At 35.6% G+C, this 13,451-nt stretch overlaps 1 protein-coding gene across 3 annotated transcripts in view; it reads left to right on the forward strand.

Moving 5' to 3' along the window:
- The window catches only part of PIK3C2G (phosphatidylinositol-4-phosphate 3-kinase catalytic subunit type 2 gamma), a 403,430-nt gene that overhangs the window by 142,199 nt on the left and 247,780 nt on the right, over positions 1–13,451 (forward strand). The window lies entirely within an intron of this gene.

A 13,451-nucleotide genomic window follows, 5' to 3' on the forward strand; every position in this document is an offset into this window, starting at 1 on the left:
GTATGCTTTTGGAGTTTCTTGAGTTATTTCCAGATTTCACAGTTGGTAACATCAGCTTTGAAATCAGACCTATCTGGTTCTGCCAGTTATTCCTTGAATGACCTTGGAAAAGTTTATTTAACTTTAAAACAAAGAGTAATATTATGTACCTCCTAGGGCTCTTGTCTGGAACAAATAAGGTAAGGTACGTATGAGAGCACTCAATCAATGCTACCAAACATTCTTATCATCATCAATCCTTCATTATAATTACATTTTAAAGAGAATTTCGAGCTTTCAGATTTTTTCTTTGCCAAATGTTAAATATAAATAAATTCATGAGAAATATTTAATTTCTATTAAACATAAATGACTTAAATACACTTGTCGAAACTTACATGATAAAAAGTTAGCATCTTAATAATATTTTATAATCGAAGGGCATAATTTACAAAACACTTTACAATATATGACTTGAAATACAGAAAAATCTCCTTAATATTAGTCCCAACATCTATTTCCCCCATTTTACTGATCTCCATTTTACAGATGAAGACATTGAAACCCATTTGTTTATTCATGTATTCAATACATGTGTATTGATGGCCTCCTCACCTTAGGCACTTTGCTAGGTCCTGAAACTAGCAAATAGAAACATGATCTTTATTCATGGTCTTGCAATTTTCTGGAGGTAGATAATAGGCTATTACCAAATTATGAGTGTAAAACAACATTTTTATCACAACTTTGAATAAAAGCTACATAATCCTATGATAACATACAACAAAAGAACCAAACCTTTCTTCAAAGGGGAAAAGTCTTCCCTAAGGAAGTTATATTCGAGCTCAAATCTAAAGGATAAGTGGGAATGAACTGACAAAAGGGAAAGAGTAAGATAATGATTTTCTGCGAAGAAGAACTTAAATATGACTAAGTCTTGAGACAGGAACTGCACATAGGAAACTGGAAGAGAGACAGTGTAGCTGAAGTCCAGGGGAGGAGTGTATGATTTAAGATGAACTGACATTTGAAGGTCAAACTAGAAGACCATGTTGAGGACTTCTAAAGCAGGACCAAGTTAGACAAATTGGCCTTTATACTAGTAGCAACAGTAAAGCATAAATGATTCGAAGTAACAGAATATTTTGAACAGATTTGCATCTCTTAAAGATCACTCTGGTTGCAGAGTGAAGCACAGATTTGGTGAGGAAAGCAAAAATAAATGAGCTTCCATGAACTCTTTACCCACGACTACGTCCTGAATGGTATTGTCTAAGTTTTCTTCTAGGGATTTTATGGTTTTAGGTCTTATGTTTAAGTCTTTAATCTATGTTGAGTTAATTTTTGTATAAGGTGTAAAGAAGGGATCCAGTTTTAGCTTTCTGGTTATGGCTAGCCAGTTTTCCCAACACCATTTATTAAATAATAGGGAATCCTTTCCCATTGCTTGTTTGTGTCAGTTTTGTCAAAGATCAGATGGTTGTAGATGTGTGGCGTTATTTCTGAGGCCTCTGTTCTGTTTTTTATATCTGCTTCGGTACCAGTACCATGCTGTTTTTGTTATGGTAGGCTTGTAGTATAGTTTGAAGTCAGGTAGCATGATGCCTCCAACTTTGTTGTTTTTGCTTAGGATTGTCTTTAACAAATGCCAAAATAGACAAATGGGATCTAATTAAACTAAAGAGCTTCTGCACATCAAAAGAAACTATCATCAGAGTGAACAGGCAACCTACAGAATGGGAGAAAATTTTTGCAATTATCCATGTGACAAAGGGCTAATATCCAGAATTTACAAAGAACTTAAACAAATTTGAAGAAAAAAGCAAACAGCCCCATCAAAATGTAGGCAAAGGATATGAACAGAGACTTCCCAAAAGAAGACATTTATGCAGCCAACAAACATATAAAAAAAGCTCATCATCACTTGTCATTAGAGAAATGCAAATCAAAACCACAATGAGATACCATCTCATGCCAGTTAGAATGGCAATCATTAAAAAGTCAGGAAACAACACATGCTGGAGAGGATGTGGAGAAATAGGAATGCATTTATACTGTTGGCGGGAGCGTAAATTAGTTCGACCTTTGTGGAAGACAATGTGGCAATTCCTCAAGGATCTAGAACTAGAAATACCATTTGACCCAGAAATCATTTACTGGGTATATACCAAAGGCTTATAAATCATTCTACTATAAAGACACATGCACATGTATGTTTATTGCAGCACTGCTCACAATAGCAAAGACTTGGAACCAACCCAAATGCCCATCAATGATAGACTAGATAAAGAAAATGAGGCACATATACACCATGGAATACTATGCAGCCATAAAAAAGGATGAGTTCATGTCCTTTGCAGGGATATGGATGAAGCTGGAAATCATCATTCTCAGCAAACTAATATGAGAATAGAAAATCAAACCCCACGTGTTCTCACTCTAAGTGGGGGCTGAATAATGAGAACACATGGACGCAGGGAGGGGAATATCACACACCAGGGCCTGTTGGGGAGTGTGGGGGTAGGGGAGAGAGAGCATTAGGAGAAATACCTAATGTAGATGACGGGTTAATGGATGCAGCAAACCACCATGGCATGCGTATACCTATGTAACAAACTTGCCTGTTCTGCACATGTACCCCAGAACTTAAAGTATAATTTTAAAAAATAAATAAATAAATAAATAAATAAAAATAAGCTTCCTGTTAGGAAGCAATGGAAGTAGTTCAGGTGTCAGAGAATGGCAGTCATCCTAGGAAGGTAGCAGAAATGATGTAATTAAATGAACAGAATGAGAAAATGGAAGTGAAAACGGCAGAATTGAATGGGGAGGGGCTGTGAAAAAGAGATGTTTCAAGGATGTATTAGTCTGTTCTCACATTGCTATAAAGAAATGCCTGAGACTGACTAATTTATAAAGAAAAGGGGTTTAATTGTCTCATGGTTTTGTAGGCTATACGGGAACCATGACTGGGGAGGCCTCAGGAAACTTACAGCCATGGTGGAAGACAAAGGGGAAGCAGGCACACCTTCACATGGCTGGGCAGGAGGAAAAGAGACGGGGAGAGGTGCCACACACTTTAAACAACCAGGTCTCATTAGAACTCTATCACTAGAACAGCACCAAAGGGGGAAATCTGCCCCCATGAGTGAATCATCTCCCACAAGGCCCCACCTCCAACACTGGGGATTACAGTTCAACATGAGATTTGGGTGGGGACACAAATCCAAACCATATCAAGGCTCAGTTCTATGTTTCTCTCTTATGTAAGTAGGTCATAATAGAAACATTCACCAACATGGGGCACACTAGCTGACAAGCAAATTTTAGAAGAGTCTTATTGTCCAGGCCAGGCACAGTGGCTTACGCCTGTAATCCCAAAACTTTGAGAGGCCGAGGTGAGGTTGGCAGATCATCTGAGATCAGGAGTTTCAGACTAGCCTGGCCAACATGGTGAAACCCTGCCTCTACTAAAAATACAAACATTAGCCAGGCATGGTGGCACAGGCCTGTAGCCCCAGCTACTCAGGAGACTGAGGCAGGAGAATCACTTGGACCCAGGAGGTGGAGGTTGCAGTGAGCCAAGATTGTGCCACTGCACTCCAGCCTGGGTGACAGAGTGAGAGTCCATCTCAAAAATAAATAAATAAATAAATAAATAATTTTAAAAAAGATTATTGTTCAGATTAGGATTCGTTGGCTTTGAGGTGTTTTGAAATGATTGCATTTACAGATTTGGTTGTTCAAAAAATCTGAACTAGAGACTCCAGTTTGTTTTCTAATCATCCACAGAAGGATGTGAATTAAATGAAGGATATAGATGAATTTGCTTAGAGAGAGGGAACATAAGGTAATAAAAGAACAGCCTTGATGTTTAAACTCAAAATTTCTATCCTTTTCAGTGCATCATGTTACTTTTACATATGATGTTTAGTGCATCCGAACATAATATCTACATGGTGCTTTCAATACACTACTGGCTTTATGACAGTGACTTTTTAAGACTAGCTACATGTAAAATCAACGTGTAATTATATAAGAGGAGTGAAATCAAGAACTATTCTTTAATTGTAAATAGTCATTTTAATTCACTAATACAATGACCATCTAGTTAACTCCCAATTTCTATACTCAAGTCCATATACTATCCATCAGGAAATATATCTGTATTGTTCCATGTCTCCTTGGGTCTGAGATTCATTATTATTCCCTTTAGATCATGACTGGGCCAATGCCCTAGTCCAATTACACAGATCACACTACTTACTATTAAATATCTTTATTGATCCATTTAGAATGCAATAAAATAAATAATATACCCAAGATAATCTTGTGATTTTTATGTAAGTACATATAAAAATATCCAGTCAAAAAAATGAAAGGTCCGTGCTGGGGGTGCTGCAGAAAATCTACTGGCCTAGTGTTTTGGATATTTGGATGACATTTCAGTGCCACAAACAAATGGTTTTGGGAAAACTGCTTATACTCTGAGTTTGAGTTTTTTCATCGGTATAAGGAGATTAAACTAGGTCTCAAGTTTCTTTGGGTTCTAATATTCTGTAACCATATAAAAATCCTTGAAAGAGCATGAATTATTCAGTAGATAGACATTTACAATCATCTTTAAAAATCCTATTCACCACTTTGCCTAGAAAAAAAAAATTCTTCTGTCACATCTGATCATTTTTAGTACTAGAAAAATAGCAGAGATATTCATATTGACATTTTTCTTCCAAGCTGATGCTGAGTGTGTCATCAGATTCAAAATCTGTTGGAGAAACAGTTCTGTACTTCTGATGATTTTCTAATTCTAACCTGACATTGGGGCTTTTAGCTGTGAATAGCCTCATGGCATATTCTGCATGAATTCTTGCTGTGTATTCTGAAGTCTGACATTTCCATTACACTTAAATTTGATCTCAGATTTCTTTGCTTTTCAGTTTACTCAAAGTTGCTTTTTTTAAAGGTCGACATTTGTTACATCGCATTTGGCTTTCACCCATCACTTCAAAAGTTCTTTGAGTAAGATATTTTCCCTATATCCTTTTCAAACTAGAAAAAGAGGAACAAGTGAAAAAAACAATAAGGGGAGAAAATTTTAAAAATGAATAGAACTGTTTTTTTACTGTCAAATAGAAGAACTTGAAAAATATATTATTCTGTTGAAATTTTATATCATGACTCCACTGGCCCTATAGACATTTACCTAAATCCTCTGGATATTCCTACAGTACTCTGAGATGAGAGGAACTGTGAATGTTTGAGAAAAGAGAAGAGTAATGACGATTCCCAAGTCTGAATGCTGGTCAGATGACTTCACAGATAATTTGAGTCCAGAGAAAACACAGGCTGAGAAACAGAGCGCAAGGGCTAATTCCTTAACTTATGGCCACATAATGATGACCCATGCCAAACTGTGCTGTGTACTGAGAGGTTCTAAAAGTGAGGTCTGAAATCCCCAAAATGCTTACAGGGGTGTTACAAGTCTAAAATACTTTCCATAATAATTCTAAGATGCTATTTTCCTTTGTCACACTCATTTGCTCATGAGTGTAGAGAGGAGTTTTCCAGGGGCCACGTGATTTAAAATAAGGCAACAGATTTAACGTGGAAGCAGTAAGATAATCCAGCTCTCTTCCGTTAAGGCACACGTTAAAGAGACTTGCAAAAATGTAAAACAATATTACTAATCTCACCAAATATTCTTTGTTTTGGAAATATTCTTTTCAGGAATATATTATTTATGTTAACATAAAATGGGTTTATTAATGTGATTGTAAATGAATTAATAAATATTTCTTAAATGTCCTGAATTTATTTCTAATATAATTATTGATAGATATCATTCACATAAGCCAAAACTCTTTGAAGTCTTCAATAATTTTTAAGAATGTAAAAATGTCCTAACACCCAGCATTAGAAAACCACTGTTGTACAACAAATCCTAACCACTGGTCATTTATTATTTCCACCTTGAGCTGGAGAGTTACCTGAACACTTAGTGCTCTTCCTTCCCTGCACATGTAAGCATTACCATTTCATCTTAATCCTTTGCTTGGCCCTCCATTTTGTGTTTACCCTACATTGTTGGCAAGATATAGAGTTGCTATTTCACTGAAGTTCCTTTGAAAATAATCATGACGTTGCTTTAATTATACCTTTTCCACCTTCAGAATTTTTAGCCACGTGTCTTTGATTCTTTTTATTAACCCTTACAATCTGAGTCTTCATGGAGTATTTTTTTCTTTGTCTCTCAATGTCTTCGTTGGACAATGGCCCATGTTCAAGTGTAGGTAATGTCTTAATGGTTATTGTACAGAGTTATATTTATCTTAGCGATGAGATCTTATGCTTTAACAGATTCCAGAAACTCAATTGTTAGCTCAACTTGGAGGCCAGCTAAATCCTGAACAGAAAGACAGAGTGATTTGTGTTTCCTCCCTATTAAGACACATTTGGGAAAGTAAATTAAGTAACATAAAGTGTTTAGGTGAACACTTACAGAATAATGAATAACCTTAAAGAATTGATTATTGTACACAAACTCTTGTTAAGCCTAATTTTAAGAAATATTTTTCCTGATAAATGAAAATTTATTTTGCTTTACATGATCTCCTTCCCAAGAAACAATGAAATTTTACTGACCTTTATCTTTTTTATATCTCAAACCAGATCTCCATTTATTACATTGTAATAATCTATTTTATGATTGATTATAAGGAAGTTTCTTATAAACATAATTAAGTTCCTAGTTGACATCAGCCCGATGAATCTTCTGGCAGTATTTTGTTTCTCTCCAACACTCAAAGTGTAATATCCATTTCAATAGTAATTAGTACTTCCAAGGTTAACAGAATTGCTAAACAGTGTCTCCTGGTGTGGCATGCAGGAATTATATGTGTATTTTTCAAGCAAATCAAATAAAGCAGGATAACCTGGCTTGTGGGAAATTCAAAACAGGTTGCAGTTCTTCTATTACATATGACATTTCAGTCTGTAAATATCACACCAAAGTCAGAGAAATAATGGGTAGCCCTCACCTCATTGAGGATCAAGTTACTAAGCATGAAATGCCAACAACTATATCCCAAAAGAGTGTTCAAATAATTTCAGATATTATCACAGAAAAGAAATGCCAGGATTTGTGGAACATATTTGTCCATTGATCTATACCTGAGTTCAGGGGCCCTGAAAAGGTATCAAATTAAGCATTAATTCTCCAGAGGTATCTTAGGTTAGAAGAAAATTCTAAGTCAACTAAAAAGTAGAATGCTTGTTCTTTCACACAACAATGTATACTCTAAAAAGGGCATATGATTTGAAGCTTTTTTCTAGTGTTAGTCATGAGTTTGTAGTTATTCATATATATTCATTAACTAGTTGGACAAGCTTTACTTTTAAAAAGTATTATTCACTTTCTTAGTAATTAATAAAACTTTCTTATAGAAAATTTGAAAAACTTTTTAAAACTTAGCTTAAAAAGGAAAATTAAAGTAATCTATGACACTTCCATTCAGATATTTGGTATTAATATTTTGGTCCTTCCCATCCTTTTGTTAATCATATTGAGAAACATGTACATATTTTTTAAATGGTAATATACTACAAAAAATGGCTCTTAGTATTTTTATTTCACTAAACATTTTTTTTACTATTTTTAAGGAATGCATATATTCCATCACATAGTTAGATCATATTTAATTTAACTATTAATTTTTAGACATTTAAATTATTCCCAATTTTGTTTGCATACCCATATCTTCACACACATCACTCATCATATTCTTAAAATAAATTCCCAAAAGGTAAATAGATAGATCAAAAAAATAAGCACGCTTAAAAGTTTTTTTTGTATTTGTTTTGATTCATGTTGACCTATATTGCCAACAAGTGTGAAAAAGCCCATGTTCCAGGAACGTCAGGAGTACTACTGGCATCATTTTTAATGTGGCCAACACTTCCCAAAATAGTCAGATGCAAGCTATGTTCGGATATGCTTTAATGTCAAGTTAGGCCTTAGTCACATCTCAGAATGTCATGTGGTTAGTTTTATAGCTATTTCTCTTTCAGTTTCTTCTTGAACTTCAAGCAGTAGTAATGAATAAACAGAGACATCTCTTTCCATTCAAGTGCAAAAAATTATTCCCAGCATTTGCATATACTGATACAAATACACAATTTTCCTTTTTGACTGTACTGCATAGGTATTGTATTACTAATTTTTTGTTCTCCTGTTTTTGAAAAAAAACAAATGCAGGCATACCTTACTTTATTGTGCTCTACTTTACTGTAATTCACAGATAGTGTGTTTTTACAACTGAAGATTTGCGGCTTCCTTGAGTCAAGAAAATTTATTGGTGAGGTTTTTCCAGCAGTGTGTACTTACTTTGTGTAACTATGTCCCTTTTTGGAAATTCTCACAATATTTCAAGTATAATTGTCATTAGTATATCTGTTATGGTGATCTGTGATCAGCGATTGTTGATGTTACTATCGCAATTGTTTTGAGGCACCACAAGATGCACCCACCGTACAGAATGAACGCAATCCATTAATGCTGTGTGTGGTCTGAGTCGTCCACCTTCTAGCTGCTGCCTGTCTCTCTCCCTCTCCTTGGGCCTCCCTATTCCCTGAGACCCTACAATATTGAAACTAGGCCAGTTAATAACCCTACAATGGCCTCTAAGTATTCAAATGAAAGGAAGAGTTATATGCCTTCCACTTGAAATCAAAAGCTTAAAACGATTAAGCATAGTGTGAAAGGCATGTTGAAAGCTGAGATAGGCCAAAAGCTAGGCTTCTTGTGCAGAACAGTTAATCAAATTGTGAATGCAAAGGAAAAGTTCTTGAAGGAAATTAGAAGTGCTATTCCAGTGAAGACAGAACTGATATGAAAGTGAAACAGTCTTATTGCTGCAAGGGACAAAGTTGGAGTGATTTGGATAAAAGATCAAATCTCACAACATTCTCTGAAGCCAAAGCCTAATCCAGAGAAAGGCCCTAACTCTCTTCAATTTCATGAAGGTTAAGAGAGATTAGGAAACTGCAAAAGAAAAGTTTGAAGCTAGCAGAGTTGGTTCATGAGGTTTAAGGAAAAAAGCTGGGCGGGCGCAGTGGCTCATGCCTGTAATCCCAGCACTTTAGGAGGCCGAGGCAGGTGGATCATGAGGTCAGGAGTTCAAGACCAGATGACCAAGATGGTGAAACCCCATCTCTACTAAAAAAACAAAAATTAGCCAGGCATGGTGGTGGGTGCCTAAAATCCCAGCTACTCAGGAGGCTGAGGCAGGAGAATCACTTGAACCTGGGAGGCAGAGGTTGCAGTGAGCTGAGATTGCAGCACTGCTCTCTAGCCTGGGCAACAGAGTAAGACTCCATCTCAAAAGGAATAAAGCAAGCAAGGAAGAAAAAAAAAAGCCATATTTGTAACGTAAAGGTGAACCAGAAAGTGTTGATGTAGAAGCTGCAGCAAGTTATCCATAAGATCCAGCTAAGGTCATTGAAGAATGTGTCTACACTAAACAACATATTTTCAATGTAGATCAAACAGTCTTCTACTGGAAAAAGATGCCATCTAGGACTTTCATAGCTAGGGAAGATAAGTCAATGCTGGGCTTCAAGGCTTCAAAAGATAAGCTGACTCTCTTGTTAGGGCTATGCAGCTGGTGATTTTAAATTGAAGCCAATGCTCATTTAGTATTTCAAAAATCCTGGGGCACTTCAGAATTTGGCAAAAATGACTCTGCCTGTACTGTATAAATAGAGCAACCAAGCCTGGATGACAGTACATCTGTTTACAGCATAGTTTTCTGAATAAGTTAAGCCCACTGTTGAAACTTACTGCTCAGAAAAAAAGATTCCTTTCAAAATATTACTACTCATTGACAATGCACCCAGTTACTCAAGAGCTCTGATGGTGATGTATAAGGAGGTTAATGTTGTTTTCATGCCTGCTAACACAACGTCCACTCTGCAGCCCATGGATCAAGGAGTCATTTTGACTTTCAAGTCTTATTATTTAAGAAGTGTTTCATAAGGCTACAACTGCTGTAGGCAATGATTCCTTGGATGGATCTGGGTAAATTGGAAAACTTCTGGAAAGGATTCACCATTCTAGATATAATTAAGAACATTGGTGATTCATGGGAAGAAGTCAAAATATCAACATTAACAGGAGTTTCAAGAAGTAGATCCTAATCCTCATAGATGACAGTAAGGGGTTCAGGTCTTCAGCGGAGGAAGTAACTGTAGATGTGGTAGAACTTATAAGTGAACTAGAATTAGAAGTGGAACCTGAAGACGTGACAGAATTGCTGCAATCTCATGACAAATTTGAAGAGATGAGGAGTTGCTTCTTATGGATGAGCAAAAAAAAAATTGGTTTCTTGAGATTTACTCCTGGTGAAGATGCTGTGAACATTGTTGACATGATAACAAAGGATTTAGAATACTATGTAAACCTAGTTGATAAAGCAGTGGTAGGGCTTGAAAGAATTGACTTTGATTTTGAAAGAAGTTCTACTGTTGATAAAATGCTATCAAACAGCATCACATACTACAGAAAAATCTTTCATGAAAGAGAGTCAATTGATGCAAGCTTCAGTGTTGTCTTTATTTTAAGAAATTCTCACAACCACCCCAACCTTCAGCAACCACCATCCTGATCAGTCACGGACGTCAACACGGAGGGAACACCCTCCACCAGCAAAAAGATTAGAACTTGCTTAGTTGATTGTTAGCATTTCTTAGCAACCAAGTCTTTTTTATAAACGTTTTTAATTTAATGATTTGTTTAGACATAATGCTATTACACATTTAGTAGACTACAGTATGGTATAAACAGAACTTTTACATACACTGAAAAAAACAAACAAAAAAATGCAACTGGCTTTATTGTGATATTTATTTTATTGTAGTAGTTTGGAACCAAACCTGCAATATCTCTGAGGTATGCCTGTGCATCCCTCTCTTTTATTGCCTTCAGATTTGTTTTTCTCCTATGCTTTTGACTGAGAGAAAAAAAGATCTGGAATTTATATGAGTGGTATTTATAAAATTAAACCTATTACAACCAATGAAAACTATCTCAAAACACAGAAGGAAATAAAATTGACTTTATAGTAGGATTTTTGTAATTATTATCATCATGATCAATACATTTTTATTCTTTGCAACCATATATGGAGTAAGTTGCTAAATCCTAGCAATAAAAAAGAAAATATTGAACAATCCTCATCTTCAGTTGAATTAGTCGGTAGTTGAGGAATGAGGACACATATGTAAAAGGATAAATTCTAATACACACTGTCATATCTTTAGTGGGAGTCAACCAGTCAATATCCTTGGCATTCAGAGAAGTAACTACTACAGACTAACAGAGGCACCTTCAAGGGAATTTGATCTACATTTTGAAGGAGGACTAGAACTTAAAGAACTAAGGGAGGGTTTTCCAGCAGATGCTGCAGTGTGTACAAAAGTGAAAAGGCACATGCATTTTCAGAGTAGAAGTAATATATCAACAAGCCAGACTGGTTCAGTGAATAATATGGTAGAAGAAAAATCTAGAGTGTTTTGCTAGCCTTGAATATTTAGATTGCAGTGTGTGCTAAAGGGAGGTTTATTGGACATAGAAAATCATTTAATGTTTTATGAGAAGTGAACTTACTTTAGGGGATTTGATAAGGTGTTGTTACTAAAAATGTTAGTATAGCATGAGGTAATTATGGCCTAGACTAGATAGCAACAGAAGAAATTAAAAGCAAGCATTAAAGGCTAGAGTCATTAGAATAGAAAAGTCAACAGAACTCGGCAACTGATTAGATGTAAAGATAAGAGAATACTAAGAATTCCACAAACTTTTATTCAACTGTGCTTGGGCTAGGGAATCATAAATAAATGAGCCTGTCCTCAATGATGTATATAATATACAATTTTATAGAGAAGGGAGTTATCAACTCCACAGTGTGTTAAAATATTGCTGGAACAGCTTCACAGGTAAATTGATGCTTGAGCTTGGAGTTCATGGATGAATAGAATCCATCAGATGGGAAAGGTGAAAAAAGTAACAAACAGGGGCAAAATATTACCTTTAACATTTCAAGTCTATGTAATTGAAGAAAGGTGATAACACAGACTACAGTGAGGAAGTGTGGTAGTAAAGATGTTTTAGGTGTAATGACAATGAGTTCAGGTTCAACAGTCTTCTAAGAAATATGTAGAGTGCCTACAAATCTGAAGGCATTGGGAACACATCTATGAACAAAACAGATAAAAAGTTACTGCTTTCCTGGAGTTTGCATTCTAGTGGAAATAAATCTATAGTTAAAGGTATAATGTTCACCAAAGAGCTTTGTTTTGTTGCAATGTTCCTTTTTTATTTCTTCTTTGTCATTTCTATCAATAAGGTAAAATAGTCACACAGGGACGCATGGGCAACTGCTAGCTAACTTAACAAGTCATCACTTAGATAACAAAACTTACCTAGTAAACTGTTCCCTCCAAGACTTCAAACTGTCCTTACACTGACCTTGATGTCTACAAGCTTCAGACAAATGGTCCAGTAATTGAGAGCAATCAATTAGAGTCAATCACATTTAGTTAGGAGAAGCTAAAGTCTTAATGGACTAAAACAAGCTGACCTGCTTGTAGCTTTGCATTTTAATTGTACTCCTTCTGTCCTCCACCTGTGCATGACGTTATGCTGAGATCTTCTGACCTTTGCAATACTTCACCAAATGTGTCTGGACCGCAGTTCTCACTAGGTCTCGTTGCTAGAATGCTGAAAGGGAGAAAAATACTGGAAATGTACTTGCAGGTCAGAAATAAGTGTTTTGACTGACAACCTTATAGGTAAAATTCTTGTTGCAATGAAAATGCTCAGTTTAATGAAGAAAAAATACATAATTTGCTTAGCATTCCATTTGAAGTTGCCATCCAAGACAGTTGAGTTGTGTGATACCATTGTTTACTTGACTGGATGGCGGCATAGTTCCCAATTTACCCTTCAGTAATCTGATATGCTGAGAAAACACTGGCCATTAAAGACTTTACAGTTTTCTAACCTCCTACTGGAAGCCAGTCTTCAGAGTCCTCACCTGACTGTACAGCATTCAGTTAGTTGTCTACAAAAGCAATTTCGAGTTTGTTTTTTATTTATTTGTAAATAAATTACTATAAGCGGTTCCTTCATATTTTACATTATGCTTGTTAATTTTTTTCTGAAAAATTGTTTCTTTAAAATTAATTATTCTTATCCAAGCCCTAGTAATATCTAATCATGTCAAAACAATTTGGAGCCAAAATTATTTCCAAGCAGGAACTTTGAGATAATTGAATCTGTTTCTTCTGATGGAGCAAGATGACAATTTGAGGAATCCATTTGAGGATAAATTGTCTTTGGAACAGGATTTCAAATGCTAAATAACTTCACAAATTTATTTCAATAAAAAATATTTATTAAGTACCTAATGGCT

The sequence above is a fragment of the Rhinopithecus roxellana genome, chromosome 10 (genome assembly GCF_007565055.1).
Source record: "Rhinopithecus roxellana isolate Shanxi Qingling chromosome 10, ASM756505v1, whole genome shotgun sequence".
NCBI classification, from domain to species: Eukaryota; Metazoa; Chordata; class Mammalia; order Primates; family Cercopithecidae; genus Rhinopithecus; species Rhinopithecus roxellana.